Below are 19,536 nucleotides of genomic sequence, written 5' to 3' on the forward strand. Positions count from 1 at the left end.
CAAAAAAAAGTTTTAAAAACGGCCGTTTTTTCGGGAGCAGTGATTTTAATAATGATTAAAGTGAAACAATAAAAGTGTAATATTCCTTTAAATTTCGTAGGGGGGGGTTGTCTATAGTATGCCTGTGAAGGGGCACATGTTTCCCGTGCTTAGAATTGTCCCTGCACAAAGTGTCATTTATGCAGGAAAAAAAGTCCTTTAAAATCACTCGCAGCTATTATGAATTGTCGGCTCCGTAATACAGAGAACACTCATTGAAAGTCATTGATAAAAAAATAAATAAATAAATAAAGCGTGGGGGTCCCCCAAATTCAATTACCAGGCCCTTCAGGTCTGGTATGGATATTAAGGGGAACCCTGCCTCAAATTTAAGAAAAAATTTGACATGGGGTTCCCCTTAAATAGCCATAACCAGACCCTTCAGGTCTGGTATGGATATTAAGGGGAACCCCGCGTCAAATTTAAAAAAAAATTGACGTGGGGTTCCCCCTAAAAATCCATACCAGACCCTTTATCCGAGCACGCAACCTGGCAGGCCGCAGGAAAAGAGGGGGGGACGAGAGAGCGGCCCCCCCTCCCTCCTGAACCGTACCAGGCCACATGCCCTCAACATTGGGAGGATGCTTTGGGGGTCTGTGACCCCTCAAAGCACCTTGTCCCCATGTTGATGAAGACAAGGGCCTCATCCCCACAACCCTGGCCGGTGGTTGTGGAGGTCTGCAGGCGGGGGGCTTATCAGAATCTGGAAGCCCCCTTTAACAAGGGGACCCCCAGATCCCGGCCCCCCCCTGTTTGAAATGGTAAGGGGGTACAAAAGTACCCCTTCCATTTCACAAAGAAAGTGTAAAAAATGGTTAAATAAAACAAACACACTTTTGAAAAATTCCTTTATTAAAAAGAAAAAAAGAAAAAAAAGATTCCAGCGGCGGTAATCCACTCTTGCTATCCAGCGGCGGACGGTCATCTCTCCAGCGATGTCTCATCTCATCCAGCGCAGCGAATCCATCCTTCTTCTGTCTCCGTGTAGGAGACACTGCAGGCATTCCGGCGGCTGACGTTTCTTATATACGGAGGGCGGGGCCACCCGTCACCTGACCCCGCCCCCCTCTGACGCAAGGGGAAACCCGGGGTTCCCTGTGACGTATGGGTGACCCCGCACCCCTCTGATGTAACACAGGCAGGTTTCCGTTACATCAGAGGGGGGCGGGGTCACCTATACGTCACGGGGAACCCCGGGTTTCCCCTTGCGTCAGAGGGGGGTGGGGTCAGGTGACGGGTGGCCCCGCCCTCCGTATATAAGAAACGTCAGCCGCCGGAATCCTTGCAGTGTCTCCTCCACAGAGACAGAAGAAGGATGGATCGCTGCGCTGGATGAGATGAGACATCGCTGGAGAGATGATCGTCCGTCGCTGGATAGCAAGAGTGGATTACCGCCGCTGGAATCTTTTTTTTATTTTTTTATTTTTAATAAAGGAATTTTTCAAAAGTGTGTTTGTTTTATTTAACCATTTTTTACACTTTCTTTGTGAAATGGTAGGGGTACTTTTGTACCCCCTTACCATTTCAAACAGGGGGGGGCCGGGATCTGGGGGTCCCCTTGTTAAAGGGGGCTTCCAGATTCTGATAAGCCCCCCACCCGCAGACCTCCACAACCACCGGCCAGGGTTGTGGGGATGAGGCCCTTGTCCTCATCAACATGGGGACAAGGTGCTTTGAGGGGTCACAGACCCCCAAAGCATCCTCCCAATGTTGAGGGCATGTGGCCTGGTACGGTTCAGGAGGGAGGGGGGGGCGCTCTCTCGTCCCCCCCTCTTTTCCTGCGGCCTGCCAGGTTGCGTGCTCGGATAAAGGGTCTGGTATGGATTTTTAGGGGGAACCCCACGTCAATTTTTTTTTAAATTTGATGCGGGGTTCCCCTTAATATCCATACCAGACCTGAAGGGTCTGGTTATGGATATTTAGGGGGAACCCCACGTCAAATTTTTTCTTAAATTTGAGGCAGGGTTCCCCTTAATATCCATACCAGACCTGAAGGGCCTGGTAATTGAATTTGGGGGACCCCCACGCTTTTTTTTTTTTTTTATCAATGACTTTCAATGAGTGTTCTCTGTATTACGGGAGCCGACAATTCATAATAGCTGCGAGTGATTTTAAAGGACTTTTTTTCCTGCATAAATGACACTTTGTGCAGGGACAGTTCTAAGCACGGGAAACATGCGCCCCTTCACAGGCATACTATAGACAACCCCCCCCTACGAAATTTAAAGGAATATTACACTTTTATTGTTTCACTTTAATCATTATTAAAATCACTGCTCCCGAAAAAACGGCCGTTTTTAAAACTTTTTTTTGCATTGATCCATGTCCCCTGGGGCAGGACCCGGGTCCCCAAACACTTTTTAGGACAGTAACTTGCAAATTAGCCTTTAAAATGAGCAATTTAGATTTTGAACGTTGGAGTCCCATAGACTTTAATAGGGTTCTAAAGTATGCTATATACTAGCTCCGTCGAATCTTCTTTATACATTCGACAGACACCATAAGCCTTCAAAGACAGATTCGACCGTGATTCATCTGGATTTTCGGACGAATGCAATTTTTGAACGAAAAACAAAATAAATAAAAACGAATTTCGGGAGTAACTAAATAAATTAAGTTTTCAGACGAAAACGAAATTCCGAAACGAAATATTTTACTCTGCACATGTCTAATGGCAAGTCTCTAGTAAGAGCAAAGTTGCAGTGGTGAGTCTACAGCAAGAGCTCTGCAAGTCTAGCAATAGCTTAGCCAGTCATTTTCAAACTTGCAGCTTGCTATCTGGGTTGGTTTTCTTAGGCCGCGTACACACGCGCGGACTGTTCGCCCAACCTTGTCCGCTGAACAGTGTTTGGGCGGACAGTCCGCTCGTGTGTGGGGCTTCAGCGGACAGTTTCAGCGGACAGTTGGACGAACAAGGTCTTACGGAAATTCCGAAAAACTGTCCGCTGAAACAAGGTTTCAGCGGACTGTTCGCTCGTGTGTAGGCTTGTTCGGCCAACTAAGTCTCGCGCATGCTCAGAAAGGATTTCCACGTCGGAAGGTTGCATTGCAGTGTATTGGACGTCGAAATTTTCGATCCGTCGTGCGTGCCGAAACGTCATCGCGCACGGTTTCAGCAAACTGTTCGTCCGTCGTGTGTGGCCATGTCCGTCCATGCTAAGTTTGAGCGGACTGTTTGCCGAAACTGTTGGACGGACAAAGTTGGGCGAACAGTCCGCGCGTGTGTACGCGGCCTTAGCCTTTAGTCCCACATCTGGCCCATGAATTGTTTCTTGGCTTCTTGCTGGGGCACCTCTGACCCTTAGGTTGAGACTCTCTGTCTCCTGGCTGGGACCCTGTGACACCTGGGTGCATTTTCCAACTGGGAGCTATGAGTTTTCCTCAGACCTGAGTATATAATGACCCTTTACACCTGTGTACTCAGACAGGTTGCAGGCATCTAGCAAACCCGGACACAGGATTGTAAATTCTAATCCAGAACTGCAGAATTCAAAGAAAGCCAAAAAAACAGCTTTCTCTGCTCAGAAATTATAGTCCTGAACCTCGGATTATACCTAAATGTGAATCCTGTGTCACATTTTCCTATACTCTTATAGCGACAGGGCTTCTCACCGTCACCGTATATATATACACACACACACACACACACACACACACACTCACATCTGTGCACCTGAACACTAACACATAGGCAAGACTTGTGAATAGGGATGAGCCGAACACCCCCGCTTCAGTTCGCAGCAGAACATACAAACTGGCAAAAAATTTGTACGAACACCGTTAAAGTCTATGGGACATGAACATGAATAATCAAAAGTGCTAATTTTAACCACTTGGGATCCGCGCTATTGCAAAATGACAGCAATAGCGCGGACCCACATTTTCGGGACTACGTCTATTGACGTAGTCCCGGTTACGAGCGGCCTGCGCGCCCCCTGAGGGGCGCGCGCGGCGCGCTCTGTGATCGGCGAGTCCGTGAGACTCGCCTGATCACCGATCCGTGTAAGGGGTCGATCCCGACCCCTTATCACGTGATCAGCTGTCAGCCAATGACAGCTGATCATGTGATAAAACGGAGCCGGTAATCGGCTAGTATTCCTCCTCGCGCTGACAGCGCGAGGAGAAAAAAAAAAAGCCGATCGCCGGCGGCCGTGTTCGGGACATCAGTCCCGATCACGGCCAGCAATTTAAAAGGACACCTGCCCCCTGCCAGTGCCCACCTGCCACCCGCAGTGCCATCCTGAAATAAAGTAAGTGCCCCCCTGTCAGTGCCACCCAGCAGTGCCCATAGTGCCCACAGTGCCACCCAGCAGTGCCCACAGTGCCACCCAGCAGTGCCCACAGTGCCACCCACAGTGCCACCCAGCAGTGCCACCCACAGTGCCACCCAAAATCTGCCTCAGGTGCTGCACCCCAGTGCCGCCCATCAGTGCCCAGCAGTGCCGCCCATCAGTGCCCAGCAGTGCCGCCCATCAGTGCCCAGCAGTGCCACCTATCAGAGCCACCTATCAGTGCCACCTATCAGTGCCCATCAGTCCCATCTATCTGTGGTACCTATCAGTGCCCATCCGTGCCACCCATCCGTGCCACTTATCCGTGCCACCCATCCGTGCCATCTTATCTGTGCCCATCTTTGCCCATCAGTGCCGCCTTATCTGTGCCCATCGGTGCCGCCTTATCTGTGCCTATTAGTGCCGCCTTAACTATGCCTATCAGTGCCCACCAGTGCAGCCTATCAGTGCCCACCAATGCAGCCCATCAGTGCCCACCAATGCAGCCCATCAGTGCCCACCAATGCAGCCTATCAGTGCCGCCTAATCAGCGCACTTCAATGAAGGAGAAAAATGACCCGTTTGCAAAATTTTATAACAAACTATTAAAACATGATTTTTTTTTTTTTTTTTTTTGCATCTTTTTTTGTTTGTTTAGCAAAAAATAAAACTCCGAGCTGTAACTAAATACCACCAAAAGAAAGCTCTATTTGTGGGAAAAAAATGATAAAAAATTCATTTGGGTACAGTGTTGTATGGCCGCGCAATTGTCATTCAAAGTGCATCAGCGCTGAAAGCTGAAAATTGGTCTGGGACTGAGGGGGGTTTAAGTGCCCAGTAAGCAAGTGGTTAAAGGCTTATATGCAAGTTATTGTCCTAAAAAGTGTTTGGGGAACTGGGTCCTGCCTCAGGAAACATGTATCAATGAAAAAAAAAGTTTTAAAAAACGTTTTTCTTGGGAGCAGTGATTTTAATAATGCTTAAAGTGAAACAATAAAAGTGAAATACTCCTTTAAATTTCGTACCTGGGGGGGTGTCTATAGTATGCCTGTAAAGTGGCGCATGTTTCCTGTGTTTAGAATACTCAGAGAGCAAAATGATATTTCTAAAGTAAAAAAAGTAATTTAAAAGTACTCGCAACTATAATGAATTGTAGGGGACAGCAATACACATAAAAGTCATTGAAAAAAATTAATGTGATTCCCCCACAGTCCATTACCAGACCCTTTGGGTGTGGGGGTCCCCCTCAAAATCCATACCAGGCCTGATTTTAAGGGGAACCCCTTGCCAAAGTTTTAATAAAAATTGCATGGGGGTCCCCCCAAAATCCATACCAGACCCTTATCCAAGCACGCAACCTGGCTGGCCGCAGGAAAAGAGGGGGGGTGAGAGAGCGCCCCCCTATCTGTACCAGGCCACATGCCCTCAAAATTTGGAGGCTACCCCAAAGCACAATGTCCCCATGTTGATGGGGACAAGGGCCTCATCCCCACAACCCTTGCCTGGTGGTTGTGGGGGGTCTGCGGGTGGGGGGCTTATTGGAATCTGGAAGCCCCCTTTAACAAGGGGACCCCCAGATCCCAGCCTCCCCTCGGGTGAAATGGTAGGGGTACATTTGTACCCCATGTACCCCATTGTCAAAATGGTAAAAATGGCATGACGTGGCTTGGGACCAGTCCTTTATTAAAAAAAATAATAATAAAATGTCCCACGAAGTCTTTTTCTTCTCTTGCTCCTGACCGAAAAAAAAAAAAACGCAACTGACCTGCCTCCATGGGAGGCTCCCGCCGTATGACGCATGTTCGCTTTGACAGTTCTTTTATAACTGAGGGCGGGTCCACATGGTGACGTTCTCGGGTGACCTTGCCCCCCTCTGACGCACAGAGACTTCCCTATGGCTTCCCCGTAGTCAGAGGGGGGCGGATCCACCCGGTTATGTAAACTTATGTTCCACTCGAACATCAGACTTATCCCTACTTGTGAGTGTGCTGAGGGACATATGATGGTGAAAACGACATGCTCTAAACATTGCAGCTGTTGGAATTTAAAACTTCATTCTTAGGGACATCCCAACTATACCTTTCTGGTCTGAACGCATAAATAACTAATTATTCCTTGTCCTAAGGCAGAAACTAAAATAGAAAATGTCACTTAACTGACACAAATATTTTTCTAGGGCTGCATATTTGACACAATAACACAAATATCACACCACCTTTTTCTTCAGATCCAACAAGATGTAAAAAGGCATATACAGTGATACTTGGTTCACAAACTTAATTTGTGAAACGACTCTGGTCGCAAATCCAATTTGGTTGTGAACCGAGGTAAATTCTCCCATAGCGTTCAATGTAAATCAGGTTAATCCATTCTGAACTTTTTTTTGTTTATATATAAAACTATGAAATGTATGTACAGTACAAAAAATAAGGATTTTAAACATATATTACAGACGGTATTTTACATTAAGCTGACAACCTCTTCCATGTGTACAAAAGAAAACTATAACACCTCTTTAATCCTTGCTTGAAATCATCCCAAACATCAATTTAAATGACTAATCTAGGGGCCAGAAAACAGCACGGTGCATCCAGAAAAACATCATCTGAGGGTAAGATAAAGTTGTAGAATTCATATGAACCGTTTTTCAATGATTCCCAATCAAGTGAGCCCACCCTCATGGTAGTCAGGGGGCAGTAACCCCTATCTGAGTGGTCTGGTTCTCCTTAGCTCTTGTACACACGGTCGGACATTCCGACAACCAAATCCATCGGAAACTGTTGCATACACACGGCCGGACAAAGTTGTCTGAAAATCCGATTGTTCAGAACGTGATGACGTTATTTCATTACGACGGGCCTACATTCAGGCTAGTAGCCAATAGCTTTGGTGTAGGAATTTGATCTGAGCATGCGTGGCACTTTGTCTGATCGGAATTCTCTACACATGATCGGACAAGGTCCGATCGGATCATGTTGTCGGAAAATTTTACCGACAAGTTGGAAAACTTGGTCCGCCGGATACTCAGACGGAAACAGTCCAATGAAGACCACACACCGTCGGATTATCCGACAAAACAGTCCGATCGGACACATTCCGTCGGAATCTCCGACCGTGTGTTCAAGGGCTAAGACTTGCATCATGCACTGCTTTTCTCAATATGAATGTGTCAGAGCAGATGGCCAGGGTTCGTGTTCATGAACTAAAGCGAATTTCTGTGAACTCTTCTGTTCGTCAACCGAGATATCACTGTGCCTTTTCCTAAAAATTGCTTTTCTATTCTATAAATGTAAGTAAAACATATTTTTAAAGAAAAGTTTTACAGGTTTGTAGAAGACAGACACACAACAAAATGCAGTTTCTCAATGAGTAGTATGTTTAATCAAGCAGTAACTCCTGCAGGGTTCGGAAGTACTTCAACTTGTCAAATGAAAGCATATTTTGGTGCAACACTTACGAACATTACAAGCTGAAATAAAATTAGGTGGATGGGTATTCCAACAAGATTAGTTACTAGTAGACCCTATTAGAAAGTTCAATACACATATTTCTACACAAGATCAAAATAAATACCAGGAAACTACAGACCAGTCAGCCTAACATCAACAGTATGTAAGGTATTTGAGGGAATAGTAAGGGACTCTATACAAAAATTTGTGACAACCAGCATGGATTTATGAAAGTCCAATATTGTCAGACCAAACTATTATCACTCTGTGAGGAAGTAAGCAAGAAGTCGGATGGTGGAAGTCCAGGGGACATAATTTATGTAGATTTTCTTCGATACTGTACCTCATAAAAATGTACTCTATAAATGAAGGTCTGTTGGAGTTGATGAAATTGAATGTACCTAAATAGTAAACTGGTTACATGAACAGGTCCAGAGAGTAGTGATAAATTATTAATTAATTGTCTAAAGTTGTGAATGGTGTCCCCCAGTGTTCTGTCTTGGGGCCAGTGCTGTTCAATTTGTTTATTAACCACTTCAGCTCCAGTTAGATTTGGCTGCTCAATGACCAGAGCAATTTTTACAATTTGGCACTGCGCTTCTTTAACTGGTAATTGCGCAGTCATGCAATGTTGTACCCAAACAAAATTTGTGTTCTTTTTTTCTCACAAATAGAGCTTTCTTTTGACGGTATTTAAATGTCTCTGCAGTTTTTATTTTTTTGGGATACAAACGGAAAAAGACTGAATATTTGGAAAATAAATTATATTTTCTACTTTTTGTTATTAAAAAATTCAATAAACTCAATTTTAATCATACATTTAGGCCAAAATGTATTCAGCCACATGAATTTGGTAAAAAAAAAATGTCAATAAGCATATATTTATTGGTTTGCGCAAAAGTTATAGCGTCTACAAACTAGGGTACATTTTCTGTAATTTACTCAGCTATTGACTGCCTATCTTATTTCTTGAGGTGGTAAAATGATAGGGCAGTACAAACCCCCCCCCCCATGACCCCATTTTGGAAAGTAGAAACCCCAAGGAAATTGCTGAGAGTTGAGCCCATTTCAATATTTTATTTTTTTTGTCACAAGTGATTGAAAAATAAAAAAAAATAAGAAATTACATAAAGTTGTCACTAAATTATATATTTCTCACACATGCCATAGTAATATGTGGAATTAAACCCAAAAATACATTCTGCTGCTTCTCCTGAGTACAGGGATAGCACATATGTGAGACTTTTTGGGAGCCTAGCCGTGTACAGGACCCCAAAAACCAAGCACCACCTTCAGGATTTCTTAGGGCGTAAATCTTTTATTTTACTTCTTACTACCTATCACAATTTCGAAGGCCATAAAATGCCAAGATAGTACAACCCCCCCCCCCCCCCAATGACCTCATTTTAGAAAGTAGATACCCCAAGCTATTTGCTGAGAGGTATGTTGAGTCCATGAAATATTTTATATTTTGCCACAAGTTGCAGGAAACCGCGTACAGGACCCCCAAAAACCAAGAACCGCCTTCAGGCTTTCTAAGGGCGTAAATTTTTGATTTCACTCCTCACTGCCTATGACAGTTTCAGAGGCCATGAAATGCCGAGCACTATCAAGTGCTATCTTGACATTTCAGAACCTCCATAACTGTGATAGCTAGTGAGGAAGGGAAGTCACCATTTTACGCCCTTAGATAGCCTGAAGACGGTGATTGGTTTTCGGGTTCTGTACATGGCTAGGCTCCAAAAAGTCTCATACATGTGGTATCCCCATACTCAGGAGAAGCAGTAGAATGTATTTTGGAGTGTAATTCCACATATGTCCATGGCATATTTGAGCAATATATCATTTAGTGACAACTTTGGGGAAAAAAAGTTTGTAATTTTTTTCCGAAACTTGTGGCAAAATATGAAATATTTCATGGACTAAACATGCCTATCAGCAAATATCTTGGGGTGTCTACTTTCCAAAATGGGGTAATTTGGGGGGTTTTAAACTGTCCTGGCATTTTATGCACAACATTAGAAGCTTATGTCACACATCATCCACTCTTCTAACCACCTGAAGACAAAACCCTTTCTGACACTTTTTGTTTACATGAAAATATATTTTTTTTGCTAGAAAATTTTCTGAACCCCCAAACATTATACATTTTTTTTAAAGCAAAGGTTCTACAAATTAAAATGGTGGGTGTTGCATTTTTTTTCCACACAGTATTTGCACAGCAATTTTTCAATTGCAATTTTTTGGGAAAAAAAAACACTTTTCTTCATTTTAATGCACTAAAACACACTATATTGCCCAAATGTTTGTTGAAATAAAAAAGATGATCTTATGCCGAGTACATGGATACCAAACATGACATGCTTTAAAATTGTGCACAAACGTGCAGCAACAAACTACATACATTTTTAAAGCCTTTAAAATCCTTTACAGTTTACCACTTTAGATTTACAGAGGAGGTCTACTGCTAAAATGACTGCCGTCGATCTAACCTTTGCGGTGATAATTTTGCTTTTTGTTTTATTTTTATTGTTATGTCAGGGAATGTAAATATACCCTTGATATCAATAGGTAGTGACAGGTACTCTTTTTTGAAAAAATTGGAGTCTGTTAGACTCTAGATCTCTCCTCTGCCCTCCAAGCATCTGACCACACCAAGATCGGTGTGATAAAATGCTTTCCCAATGGCGCTGTTTATATCCAGCGAAACCTAAGTCATGAAATGCTCGTAGCTTCCGCTTTCTTAGGCCATAGAGATGATTGGAGCCATTCTGGTCTCGGATCAGCTCTATGGTAAGCTGGCGGAACCACCAGCTGCATTTTTGGGGACAGGAGAGCCAGAGAAAATCATAAAAAAGACGTGTGGGGGGGGGGGGTCGGCGTTCTCTCCCACTGCTTGTAAAAGCAGTCTAGAGGCTAATTAGATTATAGGATTGCTTTTACATGAAAGTCGCTGGCTGAAAAGAGTGATACCAAGATGATACCTAAACCTGCAGGTATCATTCTGGTATAACCACTCAAAGCCCAGCATAACTGCAGCGGCTGGTCCGGAACTGGTTCATTATCTAGAGGTTGGAATTAAGAGCTCAATTTCATTGATTTATGACGATACCATATTATGCAAACAAAGAAATCTGGTACAGAATGTAGCATCATTACAGGAAGACCTTGATAAAATAGGGGGTTTGAACAGCTACATTGCAGATAAGGTTCAATATTGAGAAATGTAAAATTATGCACTTGGGTGCCCAGAATACATATGCACATAACATATTAGGAGGGTTCCCCTGCGAGAATCAGTGATGGGAAAGGATCTGGGGCTGCTTGTAGATCACAGAAATAGCAATACCATGCAATGCCAAGTTGCAGCTAACAAAACTAGTAAAATACTATCATGCATTAAAAAGGGTGTACGGTTATAATATAAATCAATAATTCTCACCTTTACAAAACATTGGTTCAGCCTCATCTTGAATACGCAGTTCAGTTGTGGTCACCAAGCTTCAGGAAAGACATTGTTGTAATAAAGCAGTGTTTCTCAACCGGGGTTCCGTGGAACTCTAGGGTTCCGCAAGAAGACCCCAGGGGTTCCACCGCAAATCAATATTGTATAAGGTAAAAAGGTTGAGAAACACTGTATTAAAGTAATGGACAGAGATGATATGGATTACAATAGCTATTAGGTTCTTTATTGCTGTCCCTGTAAGCCCCTGTACACACGGTCGGAGATTTCCACAACCAAATCCGTCGGATTTTGCCCGTCGGATTTTGTCAGCCGGATCTTGTCCGAAACTGTTGCATACGCACGGTCGGACAAAGTTGGCGAAAAATCCGATCTTTCGGAACGTGATGACGTAATTTCGTTACGATGGGACTACATTCAGGCTAGTAGCCAATAGCTTTGATGTAGGGATTTGATCTGAGCATGCGTGGCACTTGGTCCGATCAAAATTCTCTACACATGATCGGAGTATGTCCAATAGGCCCAGTTGGTCGGGAAATATTTCCAACATGTTGGAAAATTGGGTCCGATGGATATTCCGATAGAATCAGTCCGATGCATACCACACAGTCGGATTATCCGACGTCACGGTCTGATAGGACACATTCCGACGGATTCTCCGACCGTGTGTACAAGGGCTTAGGGAGATTCATCTTCTCTATTTGTCTTGTTTGCCATTATCATTAAAAGTGAAAGTAGAAGAAAATCTGAACTTTGGTTTGTCCCCAGAAACATAACAGAGGGTAAATCTTCCAATAGGAACACTAGTTGCAGTGTCCTGGGGGACCCCAACGGATTCCCTTAATTTGCAGAGATTTCCTCTCAGTTCCTGTTTCGGTTATAGGGCAAGAAGTGAAGGTACATTTCCCTAATGGAACACAAATGGAATAAAAATCTGACAGGGGTTATAACCCTTTCTTACTCTATCCAAAAAAATAAATTGTCTATAGTTCTACTTTAAAAAGAGTTCAGTGATGGGCAACAACATGAATAAGGGGGGTGGAATGACCTCATCTAAGAGGATCGATTGCATAGATTATAGTTATTCACTCTGATGAAGAGATGCCTAAGAGGGGATATGATTTCAGTATAAATGTGGTACTCCCTCCCCCAGGAAATGATACAAGCTGAGAGTATCCACAACTGCAACAAAAAAAATTAAATGTCTTCCTCAGGAAGCAGAATATACACAGCAATGGGAATTGTTAGAGAATAAAAATCACACGCATATGCACACGTAGGTTGAACTGGATGGATAGGTATATTTTTTTCAATCTTTTGCATGATTTAACTACAATATGTAGCTTGAGCATTAAAGCCAAAAACAGTTTCTGGACTTTTGCACTATAAAAAAAATAAAAAATAAAATAAATGTTGTCACTAATGAAGTTTGTGTCACTTGTGTAAGCTGCTGCGTTCGGTAAAACTTTTACTTCCATTAAAGCCTTCACAATACAGTAAGTGCTGAACTTTTGGTGCTGAGATTCACAGTTACGGCTAGAGTACAATGGTCAAGGTGGGTCGCTTCCTGGATACCCTGTCAATTGAGAAAACATCTCTCATTCTTTTCAGAGAATGCAATACATTCTGTGATTGGAGGAGGTGCGAATGAACATCCACAATCTCCCCTCCTCCAACCTCAGGACATCTTGCATTCTGGCACATTATTTCCAAATACTATAGCTGTTAGCCCTTGTACACACGGTCGGACATTCCGACGGAAAATGTCAGATCGGACCGTGTTGTTGGATAATCCGACCGTGTGTGGGCTCCATTGGTCTGTTTCCGTCGGAATACCGACCAACAAATTTTTAGAGCAGGGCTATGTCCAATCGTTTGTAGAGAATTCCAATCGGACAAAGTGCCACGCATGCTCAGATCAAATTCCTAGACCAAAGCTATTGGCTACTAGCCTGAACGTAGTCCCATCGTAACGAAATAACATCACCACGTTCTGAACGATCAGATTTTCCAACAACTCCAACGGATTTGGTTGTCAGAATGTCCGACCGTGTGTACAAGGGCTAAGACATCATTGATTGTCAATAAAGGGCAAGGTTTTGGGAACCTGTCCTCAGGTGTAGCTCTGTGTACTTCGCATTTACTGATGTACTGACAATGATATTGCTGACAAGAAGTACCAGTCATAGGAGACGTAGCCCTTGGGTCTCTGATTTTGGAAAACATCTGTGGACAACTCCTGGCTTTGTCAGTTTATATGACAGAAAAGTCTTGTTAGGGTCCATGCAAAGTAGGCGGCTGAAAAAATGCCAGAACTCCTGGCAGAGAAATTGCTAATAGTGGCTCGTATTGACCAATAGTTTATGAGAGTTTACCCCCACGACCACCGGGCAAGGGTTGTGGGGATGAGGCCCTTGTCCTCATCAACATAGGGACAAGGTGCTTTGGAAGACAACCCAAAGCAGCCTCCTTATGTTGAGGGCATGTGGTCTGGTACGATTTAGGAGGGGGGGCGCTCTCTCGCCCCCCTCCCTCTTTTCCTGTGGCCTGCCAGGTTGTGACCTGAAGGGTCTGGTATGGATTTTGAGGGGGGGGCCCCCACACCATTTTTTTTTAATTTTGGAGCGGAGTTCCCCTTTATATCCATACTAGACCTGAAGGGTCTGGTATGGAATTTGGGGGGACTCCCATGCATTTTTTTTTAAAATGTTGGTTCCGGGTTCCCCTTAATATTCATACCAGACCCAAAGGGCCCGGTAATGGACTGGGGGGATCCCATGTAATTTTTTTCAATGATCTTCTTTTATCTGTATTGCTAGGACCGACAATTCATTATAGCTGCGAGTACTTTTAAATTACTTTTTTTCCTTTAGAAATTTAATTTTATGCAGGGACTGTTCTAAACACGGGAAAAATGTGCCACTTTACAGGCATACTATAGACACCACTCAGGTACAAAATTTAAAGGAATATTTCACTTTTATTGTTTCACTTTAAGCATTATTAAAATCACGGCTCCCAAAAAAACTGCAGTTTTTAAGGCTCGGTTCACACAGGGGCGACTTGTCCAGGCGACTTCGCCGCCTGACAAGTCGCGCTCCGTTCTGTACTATGGAACCGTTCTAATAGGAGCGACTCAAGTCGCTCCGACTTAGAAAAAAGGTTCCTGTACTACTTTTGCGGCGACTTCGGGCGACTTGCATTGACTTCTATACAGAAGTCGTTTTGCAAGTCGCCGCTGATCGTGTGCAGGTCGCGGCGCTGCAAGTCGTGCCGCCCACTGTGTGAACCGAGCCTAACACTTTTTTTTGCATTGATACATGTCCCCTGGGGCAGGACCCAGGTCCCCAAACACTGTTTATGACAATAACTTGCATATAAGCCTTTAAAATTAGCACTTTTGAGTATTCATGTTCGTGTCCCATAGACTTTAACAGTGTTCGTGTGTTCGAACAAATTTTTTTCCTGTTCGCATGTTCTGCTGCGAACCGAACAGGGGGGGGGGGGGGTTCAGCTCATCCCTACATCTGAAAATATTTTGGCGTCTGTGTTAATGAGGGTATTGAGACAGTAAGAGTTAAAGTATAGAAGGTCTTTGTGCATCTTTAGAAGTAAGTACTTCCTTCATCAATGTGGGTAGATTGCCAGTTTAATATGCATAATTATACATATTAAAAACATGTGGAATGAAACGGTCTTTATAATTTCTATACCATTCAGTGGGATAACCATCCAGGAGTTTGGTTTTTGAGAACATAGTTATGACAAGCTCTATTTCCTCTACTGTAAGGGAGCATCTAGGAAGGATGCTTATATGATTCATTGGAAGTGTTGCTAAAATGATTGTACTCCTCCAGTTTAAACAAACTATAATGAGCCCTAAAAGCCTTATTAGGCTTTGTTCCCACCTGAACGATCCAGATTGCAAGTGTAATCGCTGCGATTCTGCCTGCGATTCCAGAATCATGGCAAAATGTAGAATGGGTTTGCGAAGCCATTATTTCTTGAAAGGCAATTCATACAGCAATAATATAAAATGTTGGTGTCCTCCTGTGCGACAATAGAATACTCCGGCTTCAGGGTATTTCCACCTCCATATAGGACAAATTTAGTCAGCCAGGTATTCAAGAAAATAGAGCTAAATACTACGGGGCATAGTCTATATGCTATAAAAATAACTACAGTGTTCAAGTTTCCCACAAAAAAATGGACTCCCAGCAAACTCATAAATTTAGCCTACGAGTTGATCCAGTTCCTGAAGACTGAAAGGAGTCTACCAGAAAAAGAAAACATTGCATAGAAAGACTTAAAATGACATATTTCTCCAGTGGATCCTGCCTTATCTCCTCCGCCACAGCACCCAAAGACTTGGAACAAAGAGTAAAACATTTCCTGAAGTGTGTGGTGTAGGCAGAGTGGTGGGACTGTACAAGTCAAGACCTTTTCAACGATAATATTTTAGAACCCATTAAACGTGTTTTCTGAAGTATCATAGTATGTGGATTATATCTCTTTAAGAAGTCAAACACTAACAAACCTTTCCTTCTTTTGTTTTTTGAGGCCAAGAACATTTCATGAGATTATGTGTAAGGACATATTATATGGAGTACAGTATCAAAGAAAATAGGCTTTAACCACAAAAAAAAAGTATTCTGCACAGTACCCAATACATAATTACATAAAACATATGTAAGGCATTTGCTGACTAATACAATAGTTGCCATAGCAATGTTACTAAAGCAAAAGGAAGGTTGAAGGACTCTAAACCTAGAAAGTGCATGAGGTTCTAGGGATCCTTGCTTTGCTTTGTAAGTAAGAACGAAAAATGTAAATAATCTTATGAATGTTTTAAATGCTTTTTTATAAATACATATTACTATGTATAGTACTTTGATAAGCTGCTTTGGGTTGCTCATCCCAATATTTACTTTTGTGTGGTGTAAATGGATATTTATATATGTATGTGTATGTATGAATATATTAAAATGCACAGTCTTTGACTAAACACGTGAGTCGGGTAGCATACCCTTTGTACTAATACCCTGCCTGGGCATGCACATAAAACTGTAAATAGGGGAAGAAAGTGTTCCTCATTTACTAAGGACAGCAATATCTGATTTCCCAAAACATACAGACTGAAAAGTAAACGACTGTATTAAAATGTGCTCTAAAAGTGTTTCTTCACAAATACAAAATGTTCAAAAAATGTCCAATATACCACTTTGGATAAGGGTCTAAACTGTTAGCCCTTGTACACACGGTTGGAGATTCCGACAACCAAATCCGTCGGATTTTGTTCGTCAGATTTTGTCCGTCGGATTTTGTCCGACGGATTTTGTCCGACGGATTTTGTCCGAAACTGTTGCATACACACGGTCGGACAAAGTTGTCAGAAAATCTGACGTGATTACGTTATTTCGTTACGACGGGACTACGTTCACGCTAGTAGTCAATAGCTTTGGTGTAGGAATTTGATCTGAGCATGCATGGCACTTTGTCCGATCGAAATTCTCTACACATGATCGGAGTATGTCCGATCGGAGCATTTTGTCGGAAAATTTTACCAACAAGTTGGAAAACTTGGTCCGTCGGATACTCCGACGGAAACAGTCCGATGTAGACCACACACAGTCGGAATATCGACAAATGGTCCGATCAGACACATTCCGTCGGAATCTCCGACCGTGTGTACAAGGGCTTAGGGAACAGAGAAAGGGGTATCCTCTTCCAAACCAAATTCAGATTCCCATTTTAATCAGCAAAAGGTACAGTGCTCTAACCTATCAACAGTCATTTTTCATCCTTCAAACAACTCTAAACGAGTTAAAGGTAAACTAGCTTTGAGTGATCGATCTCTCTTCTTCCATTCCCACATTTAATATTTAACATTTAATCCCTCCGTTTAGAATGTAAGCTCTACGAGCAGGGCCCTCCTGTACCCTTTGTATTGTACTGTAATTGTGTTGCCCCCCCCTATACATTGTAAAGCGCTGCGTAAACTGTTGGTGTTATATAAATCGTGAATAATAATAATAATAATTTAATATGCAGGATGTACTTGTACAAGAAATCTATGACTAAAAACAGGAGTTGGGCAGTATACTCTTCAATGGTGTCACGTTGGGATACATGCATTATTAGCACCTGAATGGAAGCAAAGACAAAATGAGGATGGTTAAAACTGTTGCCAATTGTTTTTAATATCTGTTTCTAATTAGGGAGATTTCTCTTTACTTCCTATACTGTAGACTCAACAGGAAGTGAGAGAATTAATCGATCAAAGATAGTTCAATTTGCATTCCACATCCCTAAATCTGGTGTACCAAAAAGGTGTCTGTAGTAACATATGGGACTTTTGAGGCACAAAGTTTTAGTGAAATTTGTAACATTTTATTTAATTTCTTTTAATGAACTAAACATATAATAAAATACAATTATAAAACGGTCATTTTAAACCACTGCAATGAGTTATAACAAGTCTTTCCACTCAACGTGTTTCATGGACATGGTCCTCTTCATCGGGAGCTAGCATACTTGAATTGCTGCCATCTAAATAGTGACAAAATTGATCTTAACTAGTCATACAAATATAGTGCATTTTCATACATCATGCCATAATTCCTCCCCGTGGGCTGCAATAATGTGTATCTAGATATTCCTTGATGTTTAACCATAGCTCCTGATGAAGAGGGCCATGTCCATGAAATGCGTTGAGCAGAAAGACTTGCTATAAATCACTGCAGTGGTTTAAAATTACTGTTTTATAATTTTATTTTATTATACGTTTACTTCTTTAAAAGAACTTAAATAAAATTTTACAAATTTCAGTAAAACGTTGTGCCTCAAAAAGATCCATATGTTACTACAGACACCTTTTTGATGCACAGGAACTGAGAGAATATCTTTCCAATTTTAGAGAAATCCCCTCTTAGCCAGTTGACATGGGAAACAAGTATTACCATTGGAAGACTTCCTCCCTTTACCTATTCTGGTGGCAACTTAAAATGTTGGCTTTACCCTCAGTTTCAATCCACACTGGTATTCAGGACAATTAGCCCCTGTACACACGGTCGGAGATTTCGACAACCAAATCCGTCTGATTTTCTCCATCGGATTTTGTCCGTCGGATCTTGTCCGAAACTGTTGCATACACACAGTCGGACTAAGTTGTCGAAAAATCCGATCTTTCAGAACGTGATGACGTAATTTCATTACGATGGGACTACATTCAGGCTAGTAGCCAATAGCTTTGATGTAGGAATTTGATCTGAGCATGCGTGGCACTTGGTCCGATCAAAATTCGCTACACATGATCGGAGTATGTCCGACCGGCCCAGTTGGTCGGGAAATATTTCCAACATGTTGGAAAATTTGGTCCGACGGATATTCCGATGGAATCAGTCCAATGCATACCACACACAGTCGGATTATCCGACAACACGGTCCGATAGGACACATTCTGACGGATTCTCCGACCGTGTGTACAAGGGCTTAGAGAAGATGAACCTTTCTAACCAGGGGCACAAGCAGAAAAAAAACATAACCACTATCCAAATCTAAAAAAATAAAGTTCTGCCTTTAGTTACCGTATACTTTAAGAAAAATGAAAGAAATTACATTAAAAAGAAAAAAGAAGGCTTTCCACAGATAGCATTTAGCATTATGTAGTTTTCTTGTATATGCTGAATCCAGAGTTTAAACTAATTGTTATATTTGGAGTCAGGAGAGATTTTTGTTCCCCCTTTAGGAGAAAAAAATGGTAGAAATGTATCCGGGGGTTTATTTGCCTTTTTCTGGATCTACAGAGCAGTGGTTCCTAAAGCAGACCTTGTGGAACCTTACAGTTTGGCCCAAATAAAAGAGGGAAATATGATGTTTTGCTTGAAATATCCCCAAATATCTACTATTACATTAGTCAGAAAAACACCTTCTCTGCCCCTAATCATAGTTGTCCCCAAGCACACAAGTGAATGAGTCCTGTGATAATAAAAAATAATTTCAAAATGCCTTGTTTCCATCATCTTGTTAATGGAGTGCACATGGCACAGCAAAAGGATGTTCAATCTTATAAGATGGTGATGACTGAATCTATGTTTATCAGTTTGACTTGCTAAACAGGAGATATGGCCACACAGGAACTATAATCCAAATTTCAAATTGTTCCTAAACTGACGCAGCACAAAAAAGTATATTTCACAGCTTAAAGTGGAACTAAGAACATAACCTACATTTCGGCAAAGGCCTTATGCCGCGTACACACGACAGGACTTTCCGGCAGAAAAGGTCAGACGGTCTTCCCTACGGAGTTCCGACG

The sequence above is a fragment of the Lithobates pipiens genome, unplaced genomic scaffold (assembly GCF_037356315.1).
Source record: "Lithobates pipiens isolate NorthernLeopardFrog02 unplaced genomic scaffold, aLitPip1_a1.2 Scaffold_1, whole genome shotgun sequence".
NCBI classification, from domain to species: Eukaryota; Metazoa; Chordata; class Amphibia; order Anura; family Ranidae; genus Lithobates; species Lithobates pipiens.